Source organism: Perca flavescens, chromosome 21, assembly GCF_004354835.1.
Source record: "Perca flavescens isolate YP-PL-M2 chromosome 21, PFLA_1.0, whole genome shotgun sequence".
Lineage (NCBI taxonomy): Eukaryota > Metazoa > Chordata > Actinopteri > Perciformes > Percidae > Perca > Perca flavescens.
Genome location: NC_041351.1, coordinates 27,606,401 through 27,630,534, shown reverse-complemented (window position 1 = coordinate 27,630,534; position 24,134 = coordinate 27,606,401). Strand labels below are relative to the sequence as shown.

Here is a 24,134-nt window from a genome sequence, read left to right as displayed (position 1 = left end):
AACATGACAGAGGAGTCTTCTGCCTTCTTTGATAGGCTGTCACTCATAATGCCACGCCCCTCTGATTTGAAGCCCCGCCCCCCACGCCAAATCAGGGCCAAAAGTCTCAAACCGAAAAAAAAATATCTGAAAGTGAAAAACAGATTTGAAGCCGTAAAAAAAATAACTTTTTCAATCTGAAAACATGAAATGTGGAACTGAAAACAAATATAAAAGTGAAAAATGAAAATTTATAATTTATTCAAAATAATTCCAGAATTGAATCTATATTTTATTCAAACTGAAAGAAAAATTGGTACACTTATTTTTAGTTCAAATACATGGTTTTATTTTTTCCAAGTTTTGACCAAAACTTAAATTTTCAATTTCAAGCTTTATTTTTTCAACTATATATATTTTTTTCAAATGAACAAAACATTTGGCCCTGATTTAGCTCCATAGGGAGGGTGTATAGCTCCAGACACCGCACCCCAGCTCTTAGTCATGTTGTTATAGTTTTAGACTGCCGGGGGACTTCCTTTGACACACTGAGCTCCTCTCTCTTTCCATCTGTGTGCACTCATGCCCCAGAAATGCTTGTTACTAACTTAGCTCTGGGGAGTGTATTCCCTGGAGTCTTAGGGCCCTATTTTAACGATCTGAAACGCAAGTATGAAACGCAAAATGCAAGTAGCTTGGTGGGCGGATCTCGGGCGCTGTTGCTATGATACCGGCGGGATAAATGAGTCTTGCGCCCGACACAAATCTAAAATGGGTTGGTCTGAAGTAGCTAGGTGTGGTTTGGGCGTAACATGAAAATAACCAATCAGAGCGTCATCTCACATTCCCTTTAAGAGCAGGTGCGCTTGTTCCATGGTGGATTGCTATTATGACGGCGGATTTGGCTGGCGCACGCCAGCGGGAGCTGTCCGAGATGCGGAAAAGTAGTAAATGCCTGTCTTGACCGGGTGGCGATGTTGCTGCGGCCTCTCGGGTGCATCTCCTCAAGTCTGGAGAGGATTGCTGAAGCCATGGAGCGTGGGCCTCCAAACGCACCACCTGCTCCTGTTGTGCCCCTTCCTCCTCCCCCCACTCCATCTCCGTCCACCCGCTCCACCAGGAGCGCATCGCGCATTACTCCCGGACCAGAATCCGCCGTAGTGTCCAATCCCACCGTAGTTCAACATCACGTCTCCTTAAGTCCTCTAATATTTCCTCATCTATGTCATCAACACATCCATGATTCATGGAAATGTTGTATAAAACACAACAAGCCACAAAGAATGCTGCAACTTTCTGTACTGTAAAGTGCCTCCTGATCTATCCAAACACCTGAAGCGCATTTTCAGTAATATTTTTCTTTGTAATTATGTATGGTTTGCAAAAATGGGAACTTCTGCGTCCATTTAGATGAGAGAAGGGTATGCGCGTTGTGCGCATGCTACATTATGGCCAAGCATGCGCCCTTAAAATAGCATCTAAATAATGCGCTACTGACTTTAGACTAGCGCCACTGACTTTAGACCAGGTTTTTCCTGGTCTGTGGCGGGATTGTTTTCTGAAACTGCAAAATAGCACTAGGGAACGTTTGCGCCTGAACACGCCTCCTCTTTTCGCTGAACCACCCCCGGGAACGAAAATACATTCCCTAATTTACCGACGTACGTCTGTGGAGGAAAAAGTCCGCTGTGCGTCGGGTGCAAAATAGGAATGATACATGCGTCGGTGTACAAAGGCAATTACGCTGAGTGCAAGATAGGGCCCTTAATGTTTTATCGCCTCGCAGTTTTCCTTGGATTAGTGTGGCACCTAAATCATGGTTGCAGTCCAGCTCTGCACCCTGCTACGCCATGAACTACTACAACTACTATTTCTAGTCATACTTTTATTATCTTTATTGTGACTATAATTGCAACTGTTCATCGTACCCCGAACCGGCACCGTCAGACAACCGCCCACCAAGAGCCTGGGTCTGTCCGAGGTTTCTGACTAAAAGGACATTTTTCCTCGCCAATGTTGCACCAAATGCTTGCTCTTTGGGGAATTACTGGAATTGTTGAGTCTTTGTAAATTATAGTGTGGTCTAGACCTACTCTATCTGAAAAGTGTCATGAGATAACTCTTGTTATGATTTGATACTATAAATACAATTTAACAAATAACTATAAATGAAATTGAATTGAAATAAAATGTATCCTCTCTTAGCGATAAGATAGTGCTTATGTGATCTATGTGAATCAGATATATTTGACCAGTACAGTTGTAGCTGTGCTGAAATGTTGTTAAAGCTAATATTAGCCGACGTTTGTCACAGCTTAACATAATTCCACTCTCAGGCTTTTTACGTCCATGTCCACTGTCAGGTTTTATAGCCGGACACACTCCCCTCCACCGCCTGCCCACTGAGTTATGTATAAGTTAGCCATCAGAGAATACTACTCTGCTTAGAGATTTATACAAGCCTACAGGCCATCAGGCCTGCATTATCACTGGATAATCAATGGACTCTGTGGTAATGGTGCTGCTCTTACAGCTCAGAGCGTGGCCTATAGCTTATGTTTATGAGGCAAGCTTACAGATGATGGATGGATGGATGTTAGATAGCGCTTCCATGATTTCAAACCAGCTCTTAAATTAGTAGTTTTTTTAAAATCGCTAAAATCCTTTTGTCCAATCTGTAGTAACATTTCCAAGTGGGAAGCACTGAAAATGTGCGGGGACCAAGCTACTTCCCCCTTTTTTAACATGGTAGATATCATTTCCTACATTTTGGTGCCTTTAGTTATGTTTTTCAAAGTTAATTGAAATATTAAGGTCACCGAAAAATGTCTTGTTTAGTTTTATGCCAACCAAGCTGACTGGCTACTGTTAGCTTTTAACTCAAGAGAAAGTCTGCAGATTTTCTGTTCTGCTGTACGTGCAGATTAAAGGATCGAATTTAAAATCCTCCTCCTGACTTACAAAGCTCTAAATGGTCAAGCACCATCATACTTAGAAGAGCTCATAGTACCTTATTGTCCCACTAGAGCACTGCGCTCCCAGAATGCGGGGCTACTTATGGTTCCTAGAGTCTCTGGAAGTAGACTGGGGGCCAGGGCCTTCAGCTATCAGGCTCCAGTATTGTGGAACCAGCTCCCAGTCGGGGTTCGAGGGGCAGACACCGTCACCACATTTAAGAGTAAACTGAAAACCCTCCTCTTTGATAAAGCTTATAGTTAAGGAGTGAGGAGTTGCAGCGTCCACCTAACCCGGCCCACCTGCTTCTCCTCGTAGTCATCAGTTTTATATACTGTATAATTAATAATCTAGCGAGAGTAGAGGGAGGCAGGCCAGTACAGCCCGATCCGGTTGGGGAGAGTTCTAGCCCGACCAGGCTCCTCTCTTTAACCTGCCTCTCTTAAGTTATGCTATTACAATTCTAGACTGCCGGGGAGGCTGTTCCTCCCTAAGACACACTGAGCTGCTCTCTCATCTCTACTTGTTACTTTTGTATGCATCCTGTCCCAGAAATGCTTGTTACTAATCTAGCTCTGGGGAGTTTACTCCCCGGAGTCCTTATGTTTCTTCTTCGCAGAGCTATGCTCTGCGATTCTCGGCATTTCCCGGCTGCTTCCTGCTGCGTCCTGCTGCGTCCTGCTGCGTCCTGCTGCACCCGCCGCACCCACCCGTGCTCTGCAGCGCCACGTCACATCCCGCAACGCCCTGCTGTGATGTTCCTATGCACAGAGTAGTCAGGATCCGGTATAGGAGACTGCACTACTCAGTATGACACGATGTGCCCTGCTATGACATGAACTTCCACGATAACCTTCGAAGTCACTGTGACTTCTAATGTGACTGTTATCACCACTGTTCATCACGCCCCCAACCGGCCCGTCAGACACCGCCTACCAAGAGTCTGGGTCTGCCGAGGTTTCTTCCTAAAAGGGAGTTTTTTCTTGCCACTGTCGCAATAGCCACTGCTAATGCTTGCTCTTGAGGGAATTACTGTCATTGTTGGGGTTTTGGAATTTATAGAGTGTGGTCTAGACCTACTCTGTCTGTAAAGTGTCTCGAGATAACTTTTGTTATGATTTGATACTATAAATAAAATTGAATTGAATTGAAAAATTAATGTCTCCAGTACCCGCCAGTAAATCTCCCGTTGGATGACTCGCTTCAGAATGGTTGAAAATCGTCTTTCCCTCTTAAGTGTTAGCTTAGCGCAGCACCATTGCAACCATAAACAATACTGGCTTGGCTATGTCATCCTCGTCAACTCCACACTCTTCGCCACGTCCGGTTGCAAAAAAAACAAGATGGCGACACCCAAATGCCATGTGTAAAACTCAAAAGAGATTTTTTGGTGGAGCATTACCATATACTCCCCTTTATCTGTTTCCTTTCTTCACTCTAATTCTGTCAGCAAAGCCAACATTCCATTTCCATCTCTTTTCACCTTTAGTACAACTTTACTCGGTCTTCCTCCTTCCTCACTCCATACTTCACTTACTTTATCTGGGTGTCACTGTGTCGGAATGTATTTGGAGCTAAATTATTCATTAGAGAACTGGAGGGCAATCAAAGAGATTGGTACCCTGGCAGAGCCAGTGTGTGTATATGTGAACGTGCTCAACGGAATGTGTAGATGCATGCATACTTGGTGTGTGTGTGTGTGTGTGTGTGTGTGTGTGTGTGTGTGTGTGTGTGTGTGTGTGTGTGTGTGTGTGTGTGTGCGTGTGAAAGCCGGTACAGGAGGGAGTATAACAGGCTGGAAGAAAGAGATTACATAGAAACCCGGGGGGAGCCGAACACAGAGCCCTGCAGCTCTCCTTACAGCCCAGAGAATGCTAATGTTATAGTAATGCATATATGTGTGTGTGTGTGTGTATGGCAGTACAGAGGAGGATGTAGACTTGTTAGATAATGATTTCCCCTGATATAATCTATAATGCTGGTGTTGAAATTTGAATTGTCTGCTGTAACCTTAACTCACCGTTCTGCCCAAAGCAATTTGAGTTCAGTCAGAAATCCTATTCATGTCAGAAAACATCTTCAGCACTAAGTGATGCCATTTACATTTTTCTGTGTGTTACAGTGTAACAGCTACTCCACCACCACTTTGTCCAATTAACAGGTCTGTTCTGCAAAGCTGACAGGCCACAGTGAGTACCAACAGTCATGAGGAGTTCAAAACTGGGGTAAAAAAAAATAAAACACACACTCCATGAGGAGTTAATTACTAGCTAGCTAATTACTCCTGACAAGGATACATACACACATTATTAATAGAAGTGCTGGCTTTATATTTGTACTAGAGCCTATATTCCTGACCAAAGCTCAACGAAATGTCATACTGTCCTTCCTGCTGGTCCTCTGGGGAGTTCCCTACTGGGGTGATTTCCACTCTTATGGGGGTTTAAGTTCAGTAGAAGAAGATCATACTACTCTGTGGGCAGACAGGAAGGGTGTTAACACTCTCCATGGGAGTGTTCAATTACAGTCTGCACAGAGGGGGAACGGCAGCCAACACTATATGGTGAATACTGATTTAAATGTTGCTACAGTAGATACAATTAATTCTATATGCACATGTGAAGCCAATTTATTATTGGGAACAGGAAACAAATGAATGGGGCAACAGCAAATGCAGATGCTACAGGACACAACTGCTCACTGAATGTCCTATACGTTAGGCCGGCACATACAGCTAAATGTCGAGGCCGTGCCCCCTTTTGGGGGATAGAAAACAGACGATCCCATAGAAGTCAATGCAATTTGACTTGTCTTTGGATCATAATTTGTACTAATGTGTATGGATTTATTTATTGTTGAACAAATGTTTGTTTTATGCACGCCTAATGTTTATTTTGTGACCTTGCCTGAACCTCAGCGTTAATAAATAACGGTTGATGGCCGCCATGTCCCCTCAGTCTTCCCCTTATCGGTGGATCAATGACCCAACGCGGTGGCCGATACTGCTTATGTGGAAATAGATATTTGATTAAATCGCTATTGTTATGCTGAGTGTCGACTGTAATTAATCAACCTGTTTTTAATAACCAACTGTTGGATCTCTAGGCTGATGTGTTAAGACAATGCTCCTCACCACCATCGCACAACAACTTACTAAATGGGCATTCAGACAGCCGTGAAATACATTACATTTCATTTTACATTACATTTAGCTGATGCTTTTATCCAAAGCGACATCCAATAAGTGCAATAAACCATGAAGGTAAAAACTCAGAACAGCAAGAATTCCAAAGTACATTAGCTTCAAATAAGCCCAACCACAAAGTGCACCAGATAATGTGATGTATTTTGCTGTAGATATACACTGCCCCCATAGGATGTACCTCATCATATTGGTGACCTTTGACCTTTTTTCAGGAACCACCATCTCTACAACTAGTCAGACAATCGCTGATTAATTAGCCATTGTATTGTCCATATATATATATATATATACACATATACAGTTGGTGGTGCCTGAATAAAGATCAAAGGTCAATGGACTTTCTCCAGCTGGTTCGGTGTCTTCTCTGCTTCCTTCCAGGATTATGTTATTTCCTTGAGTTCTGCCTCCACAAACCTTCTCAATCTGTTCCTGTGTCTTCTTGCTTTCTTTATTCTTGTGGGTTCCAACTTAAAGGGTAACTACCGTTTTTTCAACCTGGACCTGAACTTTTGTCCTATGTTTTTGTGTGTAAGTGACTGATAGGAACAACAATCTTTTAAATTGGTCCGATATTAAGCATGAATGCTGTAACCTGCAGTCACAGACCGAGCCGCAATGTAACCCTATGGGGCAAATGTGCATGGGCATTTTGGTCCACTAAAAGTGCTTTATTTTGCCACTGACAGGCTCAGATTATTATTCTAAGTGTTTTATAGCATTATTGAAATGATCCCTTCAGGGATAGACCTTTAAAACCTCTTTGACACCTTTCTGTTTAACCAGAAACAGCTCTGAAGTCGCTAATGCCAAACCCACCAGACTCCATTTAAAAAAGCAATAGTTTTATGGATCACATGGTAATCGATAAACTGTGTTTATTTCAACCAAAACAGCTTTTCATAGTTTTATTTTGTTTCTGTCGACTTTGAATTTTTACGATGATAAAAGTCTTCGCTTTGGCGAACGCAATTTCGAGGATGTTTTTATGTTAAAAAAATGGATCTTACGCTTTAACAGAAAGGTCAACCTCTTTATAAATCCTTTCCATAATTTTGTCAGACACTTAGAATATTAATCTGAGCCTGTCAGTGGCAAAAGGAGCATTTTTGTGAAAGTAAATACCCATCCATCTTTGTCCGCTTATCCGGTATTGGGTCGCGGGGGGAGCAGCTCCAGCAGGGGACCCCAAACTTCCCTTTCCCGAGCAACATTAACCAGCTCTGACTGGGGGATCCCGAGGCGTTCCCAGGCCAGGTTGGAGATATAATCCCTCCACCTAGTTCTGGATCTTCCCCGAGGCCTCCTCCCAGCTGGACGTGCCTGGAACACCTTCCTAGGGAGGCGCCCAGGGGGCATCCTTACCAGATGCCCAAACCACCTCAACTGGCTCCTTTCGACGCGAAGGAGCAGCGGCTCTACTCCGAGCTCCTCACGGATGACTGAGCTTCTCACCCTATCTCTTAGGGAGACGCCAGCCACCCTCCTGAGGAAACCCATTTCGGCCGCTTGTACCCTGGATCTTGTTCTTTCGGTCATGACCCAGCCTTCATGACCATAGGTGAGGGTAGGAACAAAAACTGACCGGTAGAGCTTTGCCTTCTGGCTCAGCTCTCTTTTCGTCACAACGGTGAGATAAATTGAATGTAATACCGCACCTGCTGCACCGATTCTCCGACCAATCTCCCGCTCCATTGTCCCCTCACTCGCAAACAAAACCCCAACGCACTTGAACTCCTTCACTTGGGGTAAGGACTCATTCCCTACCTGGAGTAGGCACTCCATCGGTTTCCTGCTGAGAACCATGGCCTCAGATTTAGAGGTGCTGATCCTCATCCCAACCACTTCACACTCAGCTGCGAAGTGAGTGCTGAAGGTCGCAGGCCGATGATGCCATCAGGACCACATCATCTGCAAAGAGCAGCGATGAGATCCCCAGCTCACCGAACCGGAACCCCTCCCCACCCCGACTACGCCTCGATATCCTGTCCATAAATGTTACAAACAGGATTGGTGACAAAGCGCAGCCCTGGCGGAGGCCAACCCTCACCTGAAACGAGTCCGACTTACTGCCAAGAACCCGGACACAGCTCTTACTTTGGTCGTACAGAGATTGGATGGCCCTGAGAAGAGACCCCCTCACCCCATACTCCCGCAGCACCTCCCACAGTATCTCCCGGGGGACCCGGTCATATGCCTTTTCCAGATCCACAAAACACATGTAGACCGGTTGGGCATACTCCCAGGCTCCCTCCAGGATCCTTGCGAGAGTGAAGAGCTGGTCCATTGTTCCACGACCAGGACGGAATCCGCATTGTTCCTCTTCAACCCAAGGTTCGACTATCGGCCGAACCCTCCTTTCCAGCACCTTGGAGTAGACTTTACCAGGGAGGCTGAGAAGTGTGATACCCCTGTAATTGGCACACACCCTCTGGTCCCCCTTTTTAAAAAGGAGAACCACCACCCCGGTCTGCCACTCCTTTGGCACTGTCCCAGACTTCCACGCAATGTTGAAGAGGCGTGTCAACCAGGACAGCCCATCCACACCCAGAGCCTTGAGCATTTCTGGACGGATCTCATCAATCCCAGGGGCTTTGCCACTGTGGAGTTGTTTGACTACATCAGTGACTTCCGCCTGGGAAATTGACAATGATCCCCCATCATCCTCCAGCTCTGCCTCTGCCGAAAGTCCTTCTCCATGTCTTCTCCAAACTTCTCCCACACCCGCTGCTTTGCCTCTTTCACGGCAGAGGCTGCAGCCCTTCGGAGCCTTTGGTACCCTGCAACCGCCTCCGGAGTCCTCTGGGATAACATATCCCAGAAAGACTCCTTCTTCAGTCGGACAGCTTCCCTGATCACCGGTGTCCACCACGGTGTTCGTGGGTTACCGCCCCTTGAGGCACTTAAGACCTTAAGACCACAGCTCCTCGCCGCAGCTTCAGCAATGGAAACTTTGAACATTGTCCACTCGGGTTCAATGCCCCCAGCCTCCACAGGGATGCAGTAAAAGCTCAGCCGGAGGTGTGAGTTGAAAGTCTGTCGGACAGGGGCCTTCTCCAGACGTTCCCAATTTACCCGCACTACCTGTTTGGGCTTACCAGGTCTGTCCAGAGTCTTCCCCCACCCCCTGACCCAACTACCACCAGATGGTGATCGGTTGACAGCTCCGCCCCTCTCTTCACCCGAGTGTCCAAAACATACGGCCTCAGATCAGATGAAACGATTATAAAATCGATCATTGACCTTTGGCCTAGGGTGCTCTGGTACCAAGTACACTTATGAGCATCCCTATGTTCGAACATGGTGTTCGTTATAGACAATCCATGACTAGCACAGAAGTCCAACAACAAACAACCACTCTGGTTTAGATCAGGGAGGCCGTTCCTCCCAATCACGCCTCTATATATATATATATATATATATATATATGCGTTAATTGTCTGCTGAATCGGTCAAACATCCTCTGACTACCAAGTCAGAGTTTTATTTATTTGACTGACAAGCCAGCGCTGGCCGTATAAACAGCTCACAAAGGCTCAGTATATCAGAAGACATGGATCTGACACTACAGTGTAAGGTGACATGCTTTTAAGCAACATTTCATTTCCAGGGAGAAGACTTCCCACTTCCTGTAGGGTCTCAGGTGATTGACAGGAAACCAAGTGTAACAGAATGCGCAGCACACTCGCCCTGACAAACAACAAGTGATCAAACAGAGCTGAGAGTGTGTGACAAATTGTCCTGATACACTGGCTGCTAGTGAGAAGACAAGCTTTTGTGCTCTTCATCTTTATATCTGACAATGACTGGATGTGGCTTGCATTCATCTGTAAGTTGTGGAAAGTTTTATTTATTTTACCAGTTGCATTTGTCAGTGATGTTATCTCGAGTGCCTCAGCGTTTGCTAAGAGGACTGTTTAGTGTGAGGTAAACGGGGCAATAGCATCTTTAGCTTTTAAGGTCAAGAGCAGGGAGGAAGGAAAAACACTTATGTATATTTACAAAGGAATTATCAAATGATTGTGTAATATGAAAGGGGTCACTTGTAGAGACGGATCCACAGGGAATGCTCACCAACTCTACTACTCACCACTACTAACTAAACTACCTGCCCAGCACCACAGAGCAGACAGCCAACGTTAACAACTAGCTAGTGAACATAGTCGATCATTTTGTTAAATACCCAGTTTCATTTCTGATGATGATGATGATGAATAATTTTATTTCGGTTAACATACATGAAAGAAACAATTATTTCCCACAATTGTCCACCGTAGTTAACCGAAAAAGGAATAGGCTGGAGCCAAGGCTTATTTTTGCCTATCCTATCCCATAATCCCTATAGAATCACACAGAAATCCAACAAAACTAAATGAAACCAAATACTTGAGTAGTATCCAAGAATACATTTTACAATTTTACATTTTATTCAAATTACTTTATAACGTTTCAAACTCAACCAAGTTCATTCATTAAATTCATTCCATAATTGAACCCCCAAAACTGAAAGACATCTGTATTTTACATTAGTACTCACTTTACCAGTTTCAAAGATAGAGAACCGCCTAAATTATTATTACCTTCTCTTAATAAAAAAAAAAAAGAATACAGACAGAAAGGCCATTGTTCATTACTCAAAAAGTATTTCCAAGGTTTTTAAATATACAAGATTTGAAAATTTTAAGATGCTCATTTCTCAGTGATTATTGGACATGTGAACAGAACCCAGATACTAATTGTGCTCTGTGTCAGCTGAATGTGTAAATAGGCAAATTAAGGGACTTAATTAGGAGTCATTGAAGGTGGATGAGGGTTGGGGTGATGTGCTGCCAGGTCTTGGTGTGGGTGAGGACCCTGTCGGCAGAGGTTTGGACATACTGGAGCCTGTCCAGGGTTTTGCCGGGGACTCCAGACAGGATGGGGTTGTTGTGTTGTTCAGCTCCAAAATGACTAGGAATTACAGTTTTTAAAGCAAAATGACTGTGTCAAAGAATCTTCCAACCTACTTGCATGACCGCATGACATATGTCACTTGTCATGGAATATGTAAGCATCAGTTTAATGGTCCATTTCATGCTCATTATAGGGTTCACACTTATATTGTGGTTTTCTACTAGAACATGTTTCCTTTAATGTTCAAAAAACACATTGTATCTCATACTGTCTGTCTGAATATACCTGACTGTCTGAAACGCTCCGTTTTAGCGCCTGTCTTTTTATTTTTTTTTAAAGCCCAGTCTGCTCTCATTGGTCAGCGTTTTGCACAAGGCACGGGTCATTTTGAGCATTCAGAGCAGGTAACATTCCACAGGGAGAGCGTAAACCCTCCCCCTTGTAATTGCATTTCTATTCTCATCCAATTAGTTTCAGTATTGCGGATCTAACGTTAAGTCACACTAAACTGGACAACACTCAGGTAAAGCAGCAAAATGCCATGCAGCTTCAAACAATTAATTTGGATTCAAGCGTTGCATTTTGGAAGATAGACGGGATTCTGAACAACGATGCCCACGGTGTGCGGCGCGCGCGCGCACACACACACACACACACACACACACACACACACACACACACACACACACAGCAGAGCCGAGGTGTGTGCGTTACTTCACGCAGCACATGTAACTTGTTATATCCGTGACATTATAATAATGAAGGAATGCAAGTTAGGTTATTTTAGTACTTTTCCATGTAATACCTCGTTCACCAGTATCCAATTACCAACAGCTACATAACACTCCTCCCCTTTTAGCAACTAAATCCTTTTTCAAATGCTATCAGGAATAACAATGGATTTTCATCTTAACGTCTTATTTTGTTTAACTTCTTGTTCTATATTACTGTCAAAATGAAAACAATTTTAACATGTATTCCCACTCAGTTATTTCACTTTAAGGCTATGAACACTATTAAAACATTTCATAGTAAAACTTTTAACTGAAACAGATCAATCACCAGTCAGTCAGTTTGTAGTCTTTCTGTTTATCTTAGTTTGCAACGGATCTTGAACTTTGGACAAACTCTTGTAAACTTAGCTGCTGTCTTAAAGAAACCATCCTCTCCGCTGGACTATGGATGCATTATAAGACCAAAACAGATGCATGTGGCTACTTAATATACACGTAAATGACGCCATCATCATGCCCGCGTTCTTCAGTCTTGATGTTGCCGGTTGTATTCTTTTGTTTAATTTCAAATGAGGCATACAGGACGAATGCTAGCCTGCTAATCAATCCATTCATCTTTAAACCCGCGGTTTTCCACAACTTTTCACTTCAGGCTCTTGACAGTGACATTTTACCTGACAATAGCCGTTTCTTTCTGCAAGCATTTTCCACCAATCAGAACACTGCATACTACAAAAACCTTTCAGTAATCACAGACCTTAACCATCACTCCTCAGTAAACTGCCCTCTAATCTGAGATCATTTTCTAGTTAATTAGCCTATCTAGTTATCATTATGGATTTTACACATTTTTTTAGGAGTTTGCTTACACTAATACATGTAACAAATATAGCATTAATTTAGTAGAAAAAATCAAACAAGAATATGCGTATTAGGCACAAATACATTTATTTTAATCTTTATTTGAAAGTCCGGTTCCCAGAGTGTCTGCTTAAAAGAATTCTGGTTGATTAACCCTGGTCTAGCTTTACTACTAATGGCACAACATCCAACATACGGTGGCAGTGGCTAGCTGGGCTATAACCATTTTCTGAAGCCAACCAGCATGCTTGAAATATGGGGGGTAGGGGGGTGCTGTCGCCGCGTCATGGCAGGTGCACCGTATATTCTCCTATAATAAAATAACTAGCAAACTTTGTTTGCAAATGTTAGCTTGAATGTTGTGTGATTTAGTGCGAAAATGAATGGAAACCCCTTAAAATGTCTATTCCGTATACATATAGTTTTTATTCGCTCTAAAGCCGTTCAATGGAAGCACACTTTCACCGGCTTTAAATGTTTTTAACTTACTTCAGGTAATTCAATTGAAAAGTAGATGGAAACATAGCTACTGATACTAATTTGAATAAACAGAACAAACTAGCCTCAGTGCCAAAATACCAGTATCCTCCTTCATTAACTCTTCACTGCAGCTCTGGTAAAGTGAGCAAAACTAATTTGATATAGGTCATGTAAACAGCATATTCCGGTTGGATATTCCGAATAAGCACGAATATGGCATTTTCCGATTAAGACGTGGGAATATTCAGGCTTTAGAGGCATTCTTTGGACATGTACTGTTTACAGCGCATTCAGAATATGTGTCTCAATCGGGGTTTTCACCGCAGGCTTATGGTCAGCTGTAAACAGCTCAGTCGGAATATTGTCTTTTTTGGAATTAGGGAAAAAACTGTAATATTATGTGCATGTAAACGTAGTCACTGTTATACAAAATGGTTGCCGCTGTGTTTGACAGATACAATGACAGGTTGAGGCGGCCGCATGTCTCTCAGCAGGCTGGGTGCGAGGGTTCAACACAATAAACTCCTGCCCTGGTGCAAACACAAAAAGAAAGAAAGAGAGAGACACACACACACACACACACACACACACACACACACATACGGGTCTATGTGGATTAGCCGGACTTTTTCTCCAAACAGGCCCGGTGGTGGTTTAGATGGACTACCCTTTCCTGAGGTCCTAGAGCTATGGGAGTTAGATTAAAACACTCAAAAAAAATTGAAAAAAATTCAGGTCACTTTAGACTTCAGATACACCCTTCAGAGCGTGATACACACCACCTTAAAACTATTGTGGTTTATAGAGACAGTTCTCCTTTTGAAAATATGTGATTTATAAGGTCCAAACAAACATTATTGGGACTTTAAAGGGACAATGACGTCACTTAAATAACTTGGCCTCATTAACATAAATACACATTAACCTGACACCACCAAGCGTTAATGGGACTTAATTATTATTTTATTGTACAACTCAAATATCACCATTGTTAATTGGTGACACTGACTAACAGCCAGATAGGAGCCTGTAACAGCTTAACAATAGATTGTCACACAACACAAGTGTCATGACAATAACTGATTTTAGCTTTTTGCTCAAATCTCATTCTTACCCAACTTCAAAAGACCCATGGTTGATCATAACAAAAAATAAATTAATAAGATGTAAAAAATAAATAAAATAAGTGCTGGTTTACAGTTTGTTGTTATGATGGCCTCTTTGTATAATTCAACCTTATATTTTTGTACTGAACCTTTAAAATGGCATTATTACAACCTATAACAGGCTGATAACTTGTAACACAAGAGCCACACTTTTTAAAACATTAACATACAGAAAAACACTACCACAACTGTCAGTGTTTTTAAATCTTTTCTTTTGTGACTGCCTCTTTGCAGTTATTCCTCTATTTCTAACAAAGTCCCTTATATTTTGCACTGTTCTTTGTGCCAACACGGGATCTTCCACCAGTTTGCAGTGACTGCATTCAGTTTTGGTGGCCAGTTTCCCCTGCTTATATGATCTTTGAAGTGTCGCATTACTGCAGCGACCTCAGCCTTAGACCACACTTTCTTTGCCACTCTTCTGGATCCATGTTCTTTATCAGCATAATTCCCTGGAACATAGGCAAACAAGAAAAAGATATATCACAAACAAAATGTGTTTTTTTCTTAATAATTCACTTTGGATATCAGTTAACTGCTCACTTGATGTGATTTCACCAACTTTACTAGCCCACATTAGAGTGTGGACAATATGGCGTGTATTAAAGTCATCAGCATTAAAACATTTTTAGAATGTCTTTGCTGTTCATCGGTTTAAGTGGCTAAACCTTTTGATATATGAATTAATTTAAGTACAGTTAGTAATACTACAATTAGTAACATGTCTTAAGTTATTTTGGCATTGTACAACACACCGTATTTTAAATGAAACAAAGACTAGGGGTTTAAGGTCTGATTCTCAGTATAAATCTGATTTCATAGGGTTAGCTAAATAGTGTAGGAACTTGGTCTGAAAGTTTAGTCTTGATATTGAAACCTAACACATAAAGTACGTAACAATCAGCCTAATACTACTTTTTAACCTCTTAGTCTTCCAGATTTTGTGACTCATTAATTTTGAGTCTTTTTAACCAATTTGCCAAAAAGAGAATTAATAGAACATACTCATGGGCATCAAGAGAACATATGAAGAGAAGGAGGTAACTTTACTTTTATCTCAAATTCACTATACATTTTCTGATTATAAATTAAGTGTATTTGCTCCCTTGCAGACAAGATGTTTTGTACAAATGCAGTACAATTAAATTTAGGGCTATTTATTTATATCCCTTTCTTTAAGATTACTCTTGCATTTTGATAGTTGAAAACTTCAGACAGGAAACATCACAGAGATGTGCATAAATATCCTTAGGCCGGTTACACACTGCAGGCGTGGCGTGAGCGGGCGTTTCTGTTGCATGTCAGCTGCGTGGATTTTGTCTGTCTTTCCCCACCAGGAAGGTGTCTGACCCCATTGATAAAATGAAATACCATGTTAAACATAAATATTGATACTGATTTGATTAAAGCAAAGACAACGTCGGCAATATTGAAGGCAAAATAGGCTACAGAATATTTCGTTTAGTATTGACAGGTGCAATACTAGAAAATTGATTAAAAACATTTTACATTCATATAGGCCTAGGCCTATCTGCATTTATATCAAAACCTAGAGGCTTTCAAACATCAACATGTCATTTGTTAATATGGATTTGTGTCTAAATGACATATAAACATCTTTTCCTATTCTATTTTGCCTGGAAACGCTTCCAACACGCCGCGTGTCGCGCGAAAAATAGGCGTTGGTTCTATTTCTAGCATGCACACATCTCAGACGCTGCGTCGAGCCGCGCCTGAGACGCGCTCCTCACGCAGGCAGTGTGTAAGCTCTAACCTGTTACCATGGGAGCTGAAATATAAACGGACACGCCACGCGGCTGACACGCCATGGCCCACGTCCCCAGTGTGTAACCGGCCTTAGATGGAATCCAACTGTGGATGGTGCAGTTTTGTGGCATGTGTAGAATACACTGCAAAGTAATTTATGTAATAGTTATTATTTTTATTATTATTTAATTATAAATTATACTTAATTTTATTCTTTTTAAAATGGTATGACTTTTTATTTAGGTCTTTCTTCCTTTCATACCTGGCCTAAAAAAGGATGTATCTTATTCAAAGCACATTAAGGTGCTTCACAATTCACCATGGTGCCCATGCCTTCGCCTCCTGACACTGATGTAACTTTGTTTATTTTGTTATTGTGCATCTTACACACACAGCTTGTGTGTGACAGTAAGATACAGCAGGGAAGAACTTCTGGACATTGGCAATGTTCAACACAAGCTTACAACACTGCCTCTTGAACTTTAACTTTCTCCTACGCCTGAACCAAGCCAACCCAGCCGGCAGGACACAGCAACACCGGTGCGCCCACAACGGGACGAGGCAAGAGAGGTGGGCTACATGCTAGGCTGAGCTACAGGACCATACTAGCTAATGTCCGTTCTCTTGACAAATAAGCTGAGAACTAGGACTACAACTCAGCGTGAGATAAGGGAATGTTGTGCTCTTATTCTCACTGAGATCTGGCTCTCTGACAGCACGCCAAACTCAAGAATACCAGGGAGGCGGCATGTGTACATTAACAACTGATGGTGTGGGAATGTTCAGATTGTTGAAAAGCACGGTTCATCGGACATTGAACTTTTAATGCTAAAGTGCAGGCCCTTCTCTTTATGTTTATCTCCCAAGCGAGTTCAGCGCTGTGCCTCTGCTCGATGGGGATGCTACAGGACCTCATCAGCAAGCTGGAGACTGCACACCCAGATGCTGTCCTTCATCGTGGCTGGTGATTTTAACTACTACAACCTCAGGGAGCGTCCTACCAAAGTACCATCAACAGATGAGCTTTCCTTTGAGGGAGTAGAATACTCTTGACCAAGTGTACAGCAACGTGAAGAACGCCTACAAGGCTGTGCCTCACCTGCACTTTGGACTATCAGTCCACATCTCAGTGTTCCTCTAGCCAGCCTACAGGCAACTCCTCAAACGAATGAAGGATCTGAACTAGTGCTTCAGGACTGCTTTAACAGTACAGACCGTGGTGGGTTTAAAACTCCTGCTCTGAGAGGGGACTGTACTGTGGACCTAAAGGAATATGCTGCAGCTGTAACTGGCTACATTTGCAGAAAATTATCCCCACTAAACGTTGCAAGACCTACCCCAACGACAAACCCTGGATTAACTGAAGTGTGGTCCATGCTATGTGCGCGCTCTGCTGCATGTGTCTCGGGTGACACGGAGGACTAGAAAAAGGCCAGATATGACCTGCGAGATCAATCAAACAGGCCAATAGACAATACAGACTGAAGCTGAGGGATATTACACCACTGCTGATCCCGGGAGCATGTGGCAAGGTCTGCAACACATCACAAACTGCAAACAGAAAACAAACCGCCACTTCAAGCCCTCAACACCAGCTGAAAGGGAGGGACTATGGCCAACAAGGGCATACTGGACACACCACTCTGTGTCACTGTGTCACCACCGGTCCCCACCAGCTTCAAGTCCACCACCATCGTGCCCGGCCACAAAGGACACTGTGACTTGTCTGAATGACTATCGGCACCTTAATTGTAACTGTGTGGCACAGAGCACCTTATTCAACTCAGGTTTCTTTTTTTCTTTTAATTCCAACTTAGGTTTATTGTACACTGGAAGTTATATTTAAATTTTATATTTTATTCTATTTGTGTTGTGCATTTGTCTTATTATTGAACTGTTCTGTTAAGGGAGTTGGGTAAAGTAAGAATTGTGATGGTATAAACCACTGTGTTGTGACAATAAACCTCTTGAATCTGAATCTTACCTTCAGAGGGAGGTACACTCTCATTTACTGTGGACGACACAAAGGACACTGATCCTGTTGAACACAAAATTTCACAAAAGTTACCTTTGTCCCAGGAAAAAATACATTTTATCAGCAGTGACTGTGAAGTGAGTTAACATACCAAAGCCTCCAATGTCATGGTCTTGCTCTGTGGTTGTAGAGTCAAAATCCACAGGCTCCACAGTTCCAAACTCTGATGCTGTGACTTCTGTGTTGCCGTTATCAGAATCGCTCCCACTATCTTCAGCGTCACTTAACGCAATCTCATCTGGAAAATGGCATTAGTAAAACTCACATAAATAGCTGGACATACGTGGTTGAAATAGCCACATCAAATAAAAAGACCTAGGGAAAAGATAGTAGGCCTGTGGTTTTGTACTTGCCACTTTTTGCAAAGTAACTATTTTTACTTGAGTAGTTTTGAGCTATTATACCTGTGTTTATGTTTAATGTGGTCCATGAGCACATAAGATAGAACAATCCATGTACAAATGATTACACAATATGATATTATGTTAATATTTAACGTAATTCGACTGCACCTCCACAAACATAAGTTTGAATTACTGTCCAGCCATACTGTATTTTTATGCTTATATTTCTGAATAGTAGTCCTCAACTCATATTTGGACATGAAAGGTGATTTTTTTTTGGAAAAGGATGTTGACTACGCCAAGTCTAGAGGTTTATAAATTAACATATCAAGGAAAAAACAAACACTCAGATAATATCTACAAGGGCTAATTTCTATACAAACCTTCAATTTCAATATCATCCAGTGACTTCCCATGCTGGAAAGGTGTCCTTTCTCCATTGACAAAAGCAGTTTGGAAATCTTAGCCAGTTGTGTTGTGGGAACTGGTAATCTGTAGAAGTCGCGGTGAACACGGATGTCGTGACCCCAGGAAATCTGCAACCTGATCAAGTTCATTGTTTTTAAATTAAGGACTTGTGAGAGTGTGGCAACATGTTTCCTGAGTTGTGTTGACCTGAGGTACTCCGGTGCTTTTGTTCCACACTGGTTTGCATGAACACGCAAACAGTCCTGTCCTCTGTAGTGGCTCATTGACGTTGGTCTTGCAAACAGGAAGACATTTGTGGCACAAACGCCACATTCAGTTCTTCTACTGGCAAGTAGTGACAAAGCATCCACCACCCTTGGTGTGAGCAGAACTGCAACCTTTCTGCCCCTTTTTTCCCAGGATTTCAATTCGGCTGAAATAGTTGCAGAGCTTCTGTTCAGTCTTAGACAACCCCATGGCAACATCTTCATGGAGCTTTGTGTTGTCCCTTTCATGAAAACTTTTGAGGCGCATTTTTGAAACTTCCCCAGCACGCCTTCGATTGAACACAATGATTTGTGCAAGTGTGAGTTTTGCAAGTTGAGCATAGTTCTGAGTGGTGGCCTCTTCCTTCAAGCTGCAGAAGGCACTTTCTGCAGATTTCTCAAGGTACTGATGAAGGATCTGAACATCTTCAGTGAAGGGCAATGTTGATGGTTTGTTGTATTTTGCATCGCTCAGTGTGTTCAGGGCACTGTGAGACACCAACTCAGACCACCTGGAGGTGTACAACTTGAATGTGTCAGTGTACCTGATCAACTCTTCATCTTCTGCCATGAGTGCCCTACAATGAATAATGTGTCAGCAATTTTCTGCAGTGTATGCCCCAGTTTCAACGCAAGGCTTGGTTTCTGGTACAAGTGTTTTTCTTCATCAAAACCTGAAAACTTTCTTTACTGCTTGCACAACTCTCTGGAAGTTAGCAGGTTTAACAGCCTCCTCTAGGTTATGTACTGAGAATTCTGTACGCAGGCATAACAACAAACGCCCACTTCACGGAGCTTCTGTCGAATGTATTCATATTTTGTAGGGTCTTGTCCATGTTTGTTGTAGAGTGACTGGGCAAACTGAATGATAGAGAGGTCATTTCGCACAACTGAGGCCACCTCATCTTGTTTCATGACACTAAGGAGCTTCCACACTCCACTTGAGATCTGCTGACAGAATGTAGACTCCAGAGCTACAGCCAAGCCCAGTACTTTTGGTTCTCCCAGGTTGGTCATCCAAATCTTCGTTTTCTGGCTTAAAGGGGCATCTGCGGACATGTCTCCAAAGCTCCTTACGTATGTACATCCCTTGACAATACATACAGTGAATAAACTTTCCTGCCAGTGTTTTAGCTTTTGGCTTTCTCTTCACTTTCAGTGATCCTGTTCCATCTTGCAAAACTGCAGTGTTATGTTTAAAATTTCCTTATTCCTCATTTTTTCTAATAATATCTTGCGCTCTTTTGAGTCCTCAGGAAGGGAAAATGCATGGACAATTTCAGCATGTGTCTTGTGTGTTTTCAAGTGGCGGAAATTTTGCTTTGTGGCTTACCACAAACATAACAGTAATTTTTTACTCATAATCAGATGTGGTAATTCTTGTTCATGAGTCACAGTTTCTTCCTCTGGCTTTTCCTTTGATGAATTCGCTGAATTAGATGTGTCAGCAGCATTGGGAATCATCTTATTTTTAAGGGTGGCCAACATTGTGATGTACTGGGCACAACTGGGGTGCCTATGTCTGACCCATAAGATGTTCCAACATCAGGTATTACCGCTTTTTACTTGAATATGTGCAGCTCTTGCCTTACTTGACATTAAGTGTATGCTGGCATCTGAATCATATTCATCATCCTCAGAGTCAGGTATGTATTCCTTGTCAGACATGTCCTCAGCATCATCAGATGATATTTCGTCCAATTGTGGATGTGGAATTTGTCCTGATCTGACATCCGCTCATCCTCAGAAGCCTCAGAAGACTGCTGTGCCTGAATTGGTGAGAAAGCATATTATTTTACAGGGTGATTGAATGTTATAGACAGTTCAAGTTCAACACTCACTCAGTAGATACTCACCTGTGCTGTGCTGTGCAAGTAATCTCCTGTAATTTGCTTGAGGCAGGATTTATGCCAGACCCCTGAACAAACTGTAACACATTTTGAGTAAAATAATGTTAACACTGTAGGTCTATTTAAGTGGTTAGAGCACAACACATGTACACTCTATACTAGGGCTGCACGATTATGGCCAAAACGATAATCACGATTATTTGTTTTTAACCAAAACAAATTTTATTGTCACATAGGCTAATTATAACCGCTTTTACATCCATATTGTGCTACATTCCTCCTTTATTGAAGGATACTGTGAAGGAGTATGCCATTTCAGCTGTTGTGCAACCGCTTTCCACATGCACGCTTGCCGTGAAAGATACAGGCAACGCAATTTTCTACAATTTTTTTACATGTCTGCTTTGGGCTCTGATGCTCCGAAACCCGTTAATAAATATTGCTGCATGTCATGCTAGTAAACACTAATAACACATTACATGGCAGGTAACGTTAGCCTACTGTTAGCCACAGTAGTAACTGGATTAAACACGGCTAAAATGCTGACAGCTAACGGTGTAGTGTGAATGTATTTCACTGTAGGATTCCAACAGCGGGACTGCCAACAGTCTGCCGCTAAAGCTGTGAGCTAAAAAGAAACAAACTAGCACTATGGTCCTTGCTGTTGTATGAAAAAAACAAAAAAACAGATGGGACAAAATGTTGCATTTACTGGTAAACTGGTAAACATCGTGACAGACTTATGATGCCCGATTGCTACCTGTTGTGGAATTTTCCGCACATAACTCTGTCCTCTGTGACTGTCTACATCTAAAAATTGAGCTGAGCGGTGCAGGAAAAACTCTGATTGGCTCACACAGACACGTGATCAGCCAGTCGTTGATGGAGCGCTAGATTGGCTTTGCTAAAACTGTTCTATGAACGGAATGACACATTTAAATATAACACAATCACGCAAATTTGATCGTGGGAAGCAAAATCGTGATCGTGATTAAAATTTGATTAATTGTGCAGCCCTACTCTATACTAATTCACTAAATATCTAACCTGTGCATCGATAGCCAAGCCACTTGAAGGAAGATACGGGTCCCACACAATTAACACACTTGTCCAAGGAGGATACTGTTGCGCCACACCAGGCGGTGTTTTTGACACTGTTGGCGAAAAAAAGTAATTGTAGTATTTATTTATGCCACATAGTTTGGACAGAAAGACATTTCATATTTACATGTCAATACCTAATAACTTTAAATCCAATACTAATGTGATATTTAATTTACTTCATAAATACATACATACATACATACATACATACATACATACATACATACATACATACATACATAACTAATAGGGTGCCTATCCATTACCTGTAACCAAACAACTTACCATTCACATTAAACCAACATACAGATCAAATGCAGGCAGTCCAAGTGTTCTTAAAAAAAAAAAAGCGATGCCTCTGGTGACAGGACCCTCTAAACTTTATGGTCCTCCCAAGTCATATTTTGGGTGGGGTTCACCGTTTGATACACATACACTAAGATATTATACTGACTGAAGCTTGAAAAAGCATGTTTAGACAATGTCCTTCCATTTCATTGTCCACATAAAAGCATGTTCTACTCAACATTGTCCACATAAAGCATGTTCTACTCAGGCGACTGCACACACATACACACACACACACACACATTGAAATAGGTTGGTAGATTTAACATTTTGCCACAAATAACTTCACTAAGTTGTACATGAGATTTAATTTACCTCTCCAACCTTGGTGAGTGGGCCGAGCTCTGGACTGGTCTGATTTGGGTGGCTGACAGCTGTATGGATGCACTTGCTCTCAGTGGTCAGCTGTAGAAGATGAAACAAAGAGACAAAAGGACAATAAAGAGAAAGTCCTGGGAACGTACTACTAGAGAGGATATTTGACATCTGAATAAAAAAAGAAGAAGACCTACCTCTTCAGGCTCATCAATTGAGGATGGGGGATTTGTGGCACCACAAATCTTTGGAGCCATTTCGTCATCAAGGGCCTGTAAAAAGGAAAAAAACAAAAGATATTTTAGACTGTGGACTATGAAAACTATAATCTGATGAACACAGCATTTGATGACTTCATTGTTTTTGTTCTACCAGTCTGTAATGGTCAGTATCATCTTTGCTATGGTGTGCTGGGTAGGTGGTATCGGGACTGGTGGTGCTATCAAACTGGGCAAGCTGGTGAGAATGCCAGCTCTGTGGGAAGAATGGTTTGGACAGTGTGGAGGCAGTGACAGACAGCGGATGAGAGGGACGCTGAAAAACTATAAAGGACTACCCTCTCTTCCTGTGTGTGTAGAACTGAGGCAGTTCAGGGCATGTGTAGCCACAGGCTCAGTGAGCACATGCCTCAAAGCACTTAGGGGCTCTTTTTACCATCAGCCATCAGACTCATACATGTTATTACTATTTTATTGCATTGTATTTTATTGTTATTTATAAGCGTATCTTAGTTATACGCAGCTTATTTATAGCATATCCTATATGAAGATATAACTTCATATTTTAAATTGTAGATGGGGAATTTGTGGTTAGCCTCAGTGCCAGGAGCTGACTTGTTGTAGCCCAGTATAACTAATAGGGTGCCTATCCATTACCTGTAACCAAACAACTTACCATTCACGTTAAACCAACATACAGATCAAATGCAGGCAGTCAAGTGTTCTTAAAACCAAAGTGATGCCTCTGGTGACAGGACCCTCAACTTTATGGTCCTCCCAAGTCATATTTGGGTGGGGTTCACCATTTGATACACATACACTAAGATATTATACTGACTGAAGCTTGAACAAGCATGTTTAGACAATGTCCTTCATTTCATTGTCCACATAAAGCATGTTCTACTCAACATTGTCCACATAAAGCATGTTCTACTCAGGCGACTGCACACACACACACACATTGAAATAGGTTGGTAGATTTAACATTTTGCTACAAATAACTTCACTAAGTTGTACATGAGATTTAATTTACCTCCAACCTTGGCGAAAGGGCCGAGCTCTGGACTGGTCTGATTTGGGTGGCTGACAGCTGTATGGATGCACTTGCTCTCAGTGGTCAGCTGTAGAAGATGAAACAAAGAGACAAAAAGGACAATAAAGAGAAAGTCCTGGGAACGCATTACCAGAGAGGATATTTGACATCTGAAT

General features: G+C 42.2%; 1 protein-coding gene and 2 long non-coding RNA genes across 5 annotated transcripts in view; 1 reads left to right on the top strand and 2 right to left on the bottom strand.

Moving 5' to 3' along the window:
* Window positions 1-24,134, top strand: part of LOC114547798 (histone H4-like) — a 74,090-nt gene that overhangs the window by 12,053 nt on the left and 37,903 nt on the right. Inside the window, exon 2 of one of the 3 annotated variants that reach the window (XM_028567218.1) lies at window positions 5,057-5,124. The exons of the other annotated variants lie outside the window; for them this stretch is intronic. The gene's annotated coding sequence lies outside the window, so the exon portion shown is untranslated. Of the gene's footprint in view, window positions 1-5,056; window positions 5,125-24,134 lie in introns of those variants that run through there. 3 annotated transcript variants of the gene reach the window in all.
* On the bottom strand, window positions 14,620-18,830 carry LOC114547799 (uncharacterized). The gene is made up of 4 exons (XR_003691272.1): window positions 18,800-18,830; window positions 18,164-18,310; window positions 18,022-18,075; window positions 14,620-14,722 (listed from the first exon to the last, which is right to left on the bottom strand). It is a non-coding gene; the product is annotated as an uncharacterized LOC114547799 (long non-coding RNA).
* LOC114547800 (uncharacterized) lies at window positions 20,832-22,068 on the bottom strand. Its single transcript, XR_003691273.1, has 3 exons — window positions 21,988-22,068; window positions 20,947-21,017; window positions 20,832-20,859 (listed from the first exon to the last, which is right to left on the bottom strand). It is a non-coding gene; the product is annotated as an uncharacterized LOC114547800 (long non-coding RNA).